The following is a 6,877-nucleotide window of genomic DNA, read 5'->3' as shown; positions in this document are numbered from 1 at the left end:
ATCTATCTATCTATCTATCTATCTATCTATCTATCTATCTATCTATCAGAATGTGTATGAGTTCTGCAGAAGCAGATGCTAAGCCAGACTTTGACATGCAAGGTATTTATAATGGATCAACAACTACAGAAGGTGGGGTGGGGGGGTTGGGCAAAGGGAAAAGTCCAATGCTCCCAAAGCCCTGTTCAAACTCAAGGGAAGCTTTGAAGCATATATGGCCTTCCAGACTTATCCCTCGGTGGGCCAAAATGTCCAGGGCCTTACTACCCCTGAGATGATAAGTCACTGGATGTGGGTTTCTTCATGAAGGACAAGGACATGGTAGCTCTCTGCAGTTGAAGATAAAGGGCCTGAGACCTGAAGTCTATCTGCCGGGTGTACTCCCAGTAGACACATTTCTGGGTCCATTACACACACACACACACACATACACACATACAGATACACTACTTCAGCTATCATGCTTGTTTTGAAACGCAAATTTGCCCCCATGTGATTCATGTGCTTGGGAATATTTGGAGTGTAATATACATTTTAAGTGAGTCTGTGTGCTACTTCCTCACTAAAAAAACTGGATGAAAGTAGAAAACTGTACTCAGCTAATCGAGATGGCAGGAACCCACAAAATGCCCACATGCTCACACCACAAACATTTACCAGCTATCTCAGTTCGTGGCACGTATCAACCTACAAGGTTGTGTTTTGTCATATTTTTCTTACTTGTGACCTGTCCCCTATGTATTAAAACAAAACCAGAAACCAAAAACCAAGCAAAATAAAAAAAAAAAAAACACCTCATTCAGCATCTCAAATGTATTTCACTGTCCTGGTTCAAAGTGCCAAGCAGTGAATGCAAGAAGTAAAGCACTCCCTATGTGTGAAGAGCTTAGGGGGACAAAGCCAAATCCTGTAGAAGTGGCTCCTAATTGTGTTTGTAGTGGCTGATTTAGTAGTTTGAAATGTCCCTAGTACTTTCAGGGCCTTGGGCTGTTGAGTAAAGCCATGGATTCAAGGGAGAAAAGAGTCGGGGGAAAAAATCAACAGTAATACAGAAGTTAAAGAAGGCTAAGACATTGGATCAAATATTTGGTTTTGAGAAAATCTTGATAGAACATCTATTATAAGTACATGGCCCAAAGGACCTATAAATCAAAGACAGAAAAGTCTGCCCCAAGATCTAAGGCTGTGAAAGATGGCTTAACTGCAGTGTTTGGAACAATGGAACAATGACGCACGTCAGTCTACACCAGGTATTCCAACCTTCCTTCTGATTTCACATCACCCAACCTTCCACCAATTCACAGTAACTGAGAAGCTACAGCTCTCCCAATATCCACTTCCATAAAAGACCCCAAATATTTGTTTTTTTTAAGGTGAAGTATCATATTTATTGTAGTAATAATGTATTTTTAACCATTTATTATGTGTCAAACTATGCTATTTTTATTAGATTCTTATCTTTCTTTAATGTCACTGATGAAAATGCTGAGTGTTTCTGCTCTAACATTTTTCCACATGCCCTGTGGTTTTTATAGCCTGATTATGCATAGCATAGTGATTTTTAGTAACGTGTGTAACATTATAGCAGAACTGACTGCATGTACATATATCTGCACCACTCTCATCTATGACATAAAAACTGTATGTGATTATATAAGCAAAAAAAAAAATGTGATCATATAACTACATATACTTCAGTTAGGATCATGCAATTTCATTTTTTCTTAGTTTTATGCCTTCTGATTTTTAAACAATTATCTATAAAATAAATGAAGATTTTTTTTTTTTTCATTCTGAAAAACAAAGTAGAGGCGCCTGGGTGGCTCAGTTGTTAAGTGTCTGCCTTCGGGTCAGGACATGATCCCGGGGTCCTGGGATCAAGCCCCACATCGGGCTCCCTGCTCCACGGGAAGCCTGCTTCTCCCTCTCCCACTCCCCCTGCTTGTGTTCCCTCTCTCGCTGTTTTTCTCTGGGTCAAATAAATTTAAAAAAATAAATAATATTAAAAAAAAAAAAAAAAGTAAAGGAACAAGCGCAGTGAAATGTTGAGTTGTTCTAGCAGCAATTTCTTAACACCTAGGAAAGGAGAAAACCCCATTATGGAGGCGGCTTAGCATAGTTTAAAAGCACAGTTGGATGATATTTAATAGCAAAAGCATCCAACTTGGGACAGCAGTGGGGTCCCACAGCACTAGACAGCACACACATTCTGAAGTATAATGATGACCTAGTCCTATTCCTACACTGCATTATTCTCCTAGTGCAGAAATTTCATGAAAAAGGCATAAGGGTACATGGGAAGATGTGCTGAGGACTGCTAGAATAATGTATGGGTATATACGCTGTTGTAGTTTCTCATGAATTTTATCTTCCCATGTCCATGCTTGTCATTAAGACATCTCTGAGTACTTCTCAGAAGAGGTCTGTTTTATTAAACCCCAAGGTAAAAGTTGTCTGAAAGACTCTTCCTGCCCTGGCCTTTGTTTTTCTGTAGTCTGCTATTTAAAGGTTGTTCTAAGTGCCTTTGAAACAACAAGAGGAGAAAGGGAGGGATTTCTTACAGATCAAGGGAAAAAAAGAGAGAGACAGAAGCTGACAGGTTACAGGTTATGCCTGAGTCAATGAACCCTAGACACTCAGCTTCACCAAAGGTCCCTGTGCCTCATGACCTGGAAAAACAGCCAGTCAAGAGCTTGCCCAGTGACAGTATCCTGGATAATCTTCACAGATCAGAAGTCAGAGGCCCCCATCTTACCAACCAAGTCAAGCTGCTTTGTGACACAAAAATAAAAGCAGTCCACCAAAACATTGTTGCTTTCACGATTTCTTTCTTTATCCAAATAACCTCCTTAATATTTTCAACCCATATCCATTTCTCCACACGCTACCTCTCAGTCTGTATCCCTGTGTCTGACTCTTTTTTCCCCATCTTCTATACCTGCGTCCCAGTTGGCCAGATCGGAACTATAATTCAGTAGGAGTTTATAACTGCCTTCATTCTTGTCTTTTCTATGGGGGGAAAAAAGAAAAATAACCTACCTCACAACAGTAGATCCTGCCAATTCAAGATTAGTGGGGAAGAATAATGGGTTATAGATTAGAGAAAACTCCAGAAAGTAGGCCCTTCCGAGAATATGTACAGCAAAAATTATAGACTGCATTCAGTCAACTAGAACTTTTATTGGAACCATTATCCACAATTAGAATATCTGTGAACCATGTGGGAAGAATTCTAAGCTCAAATATCTGTTAAGAAAATAATGGTACCACCAGCTGTCTCTCATCACGAAGATTCTATCTGTATCTGTTTATTGATTCACGGGGATTTCAAAAGTGTCAAGGAATAGGCATTATGCCTTGTCAGGTGAAGAGTATAAATGTACCCCACAAAAGGTTTTGAAGACTCAAAACAGAGGCACCTGGGTGGCTCAGTCAGTTATGCAACCAACTCTTGATTTTGGTTCAGGTCATGATCTCAGGGTTATGAGATCAAGCCCCACAACAGGCTCTGTGCTAAGTGCAGAGCCTGCTTAAGATTCTCTCTCTCTCTCTCTCTCTCTCTCCCTCTGCCCCTCCCCTGCTTGTGCTCTCTCTCTCAAAAATAATAAAATAAAATAAAATAAAATAAAATAAAACTCAAAACATTGAATGGCTTAGCTCACCCGAAAAGTAAGTTACCCAAAGTGGTTCTCTCTACTGTCTGTGAATGTTTATTTGAATAGTCTAAGAAAAAGTGAACACAGTGTATATTATGTCTGATAGTCTGCTCTACATTACTAAGTCTGAAAGGCATTCTTCTGCCACAGAAGATGTAGTCACTGTATTTTTCAAAACCTGTGTGACATATACTATCACAAAGTTTGTTAAAAGCAACGCACAGGGCAAGATGTGTATTTTCCAATTGTAAAGTCCTCTTCATTTCTGAGATCAAGAAAAGGATAGAATAGCAGACAGCTCATAAAATTTAAAAGTAAGGCTCAAAAGCATATCAAGTCAACAGATATTTTCTTCACCCTGGATATGTATTTTATTAGACACAGTTCTGTAGCTTTCTGGAATACATTTTATCATGAAAAAAAATTATGTTTTGTTGCCTAGAACAATTGACATCAAAACAAATTTAAATCTCTGTGCTCTAAAGCATAATCTTTAGAAGAAAACAAATTTGCTTATTATTATTCTGAGAAAATATCTGGAGTAAAATTAAGTGGTTTCAAATGAGAAAGCAAAGATTGGGTCTTAACTTCAGAAAACTTTATTTTCTGGAAACTATATTTCCAAATCCTTTTATTTGAATATTAAGATCATAGCTATACTTTTTTTACTGCTGTATACTTTTATTTTCCAATAACTCTGAAATATGAAATAAATCATAGGCATACATCAGTGGCCTCAAAGGTTTTTGGTGCCTTTTCCTTCTTCTTTTAGGAGTCTTATATTCCTCTTAGAACTTCCTCAAGTCTGACCATCATATTGGCCTTCAAATATTCACGATTACCTTTCATATTTACAGATAATACCTGCATTCCATGTAACATTTCCAAAGAGGCTAATTTTCAGGTCTCTACCATAGTTCAAAATTAATCATTTGAAATATGAACTGACAGTTGTTAATAAACCTGTGATACCACATAGATTTCCAGTTTACTAAGTTGCCTTATTAACAGAAAATTATTTTTTTCTTTTTTTTTAAGATGCAAAGAAAAACTTTGTAATAATGGAACTCAATGTGACAGGGGAGGGACTTTTTGGATGTTAGTTACTTGCTTTTTTTTAGGATGCGTGGGGTAAGGGCAAGCAGGCAAAAAGGGGGGTTGCTATATGATGTCCTCAGAATCATCCCACTTTCAAAGCCTTGGTATATATATTTTTTAAGATTTTATTTATTTGAGAATGAGAGAGAATGAGAGAGAGAGAGAGCATGGGGAGGGGAGGGTCAGAGGGAGAAGCAGACTCCCTGCTGAGCAAGGAGCCCAATGTGGGACTCGATCCCGGGACTCCAGGATCATGACCTGAGCCGAAGGCAGTTGCTTAACCAATTGAGCCACCCAGGGGCCCAAAGCCTTGGTATTTCAAATTCATGTCCTCAACAAATTTATCAATGACTGGAGGAAAATAATGAAGTTCAGAAAATCTCATAAAATTAAGATTTACATCAGTGGATGAGCTTATCTTACTAAGTCTCCTTTGGTAAAATATGAATGGACTTGTTATGATTAAAAACTTCTAAATGCCACATAAAACAAATGTGCTGCCCTATATAAACTTGAAAAGAGAGAAGGAAATTATATTTGCATATTTTTAAAAGCTTTGGTCTCTTCAAGTGTGGTTTCTCTGGTTCCTTTCTTATATTCTAAATTATCGATGCATCGTACCAAGAAAATACATACTTTTTAAATTTTTGAGCATACTTGAAAATGTGTATTTGGAGCCTCACCATTTTGCATTTAAGTTCACACTAATGATATTAAATACATACTTAGTGCTTTGCTTATTTGGAGAGAAAAAGTTAGAATCCTTATACGAAACGTAATTTCAATAAAAATAATTGCATATCAGTTATGTCACATGCGTGGGGGGAAACAGTACAGTACATGCATAAATTATTTTGAATTATCAATTTGTCTACCAATTTGTTTTTCATTAGCTATTGAAGCAATGCCAAGTTCCTTGTTTTATTTATCTTCTAATTCAAGTGGTATGACATAGGGAGCGTATAACCAAAGTTTGTTGAATTAACACATCGATAAATCCGTCTCTTGAGAGAAGAGTTTCTTCACATACAAAATATTTTTTTCACTTACATATGTTTTTCTGTAATCTTATTACAACTTAATTTTTGTTGCTGTTGATATTGGTAGACTCTTTGCCATGTTGAATCCAGAATACAAATGGAATACAAAAATAAAATTGATAGAGAATATACCAAGAACATGCAAGAAGATGTGGAGGTACCAAACATTTCTTGAGTGCCTATTCAACCAGTCTACATACCTTACCTAATTGATTTATCTTGGCAATCGATAAAGGTAAATAATATTATCTAAATTTTAAATCTAAAGTAAGGAAGTCTCAATGAGGTCGTATGATTTGTCTATGACCTCACAGGTATTGATTGGTGGAACTAAAAATTGGAAGTGATTTCTCCATGCACTCTTTTTAGTTGATGACCATACAGACATATAAAATTTATCTAAAACATGTTGAATCTGTTGTACTTATGTAAGAAACAGAGATGAGAACCAGGGCACCTGGGTGGCTTAGTCAGTAAGCATCTGCCTTCCACTCAGGTCATGATCCCGGGGGTCCTAGGAGGGAGCCCTGCATCTGGCTCTTTGCTCAGCAGGGAGTCTGCTTCTCCCTCTCCCTCTGCCCCTCTCCCCACTTGCATTTTCTCTCTCTCTCTTTCAAATAAATGAATAAAATCAGAAAAAAAAAAAGAAACAAAGATGAGAATCTACACTATCCCCAAAATTACTTCCAGATAGAATCAAGGAATTATGAATATATTAGCAGACTGTCCTCACTTTGGAAGGATGTAAGTAATTGGCATGGCATCTCAGTGTCCCTTCAACTAAGGGTGATCTAGGCTCCAGCTTGAACGCCACACTTGCAGTCCTCACACAACAAACACCATCCAGACAGCTTCCTGCTTCCAAGACATTCCCCGAACGATCCTGCATTATTTTATTCTCTTTGCTTCCTCTGCCTCAAAGGCCCTATTATTCTGACCACTGACAGGCAAACCCACACTACTTTTTATGATGCATATCATACATTCACCACAAAATGAAATATTCTGCAATCCTTGTTTATAGGACTGTAGACCTATTCTATTAGATGTGTCTTTGGCCAACTCCCTCACCTTAATGTCCTT

The sequence above is a fragment of the Neomonachus schauinslandi genome, chromosome 2 (assembly GCF_002201575.2).
Source record: "Neomonachus schauinslandi chromosome 2, ASM220157v2, whole genome shotgun sequence".
Lineage (NCBI taxonomy): Eukaryota > Metazoa > Chordata > Mammalia > Carnivora > Phocidae > Neomonachus > Neomonachus schauinslandi.
The sequence above is the reverse complement of the archived record's forward strand: the minus strand, read 5'-3'. Positions refer to the sequence as shown.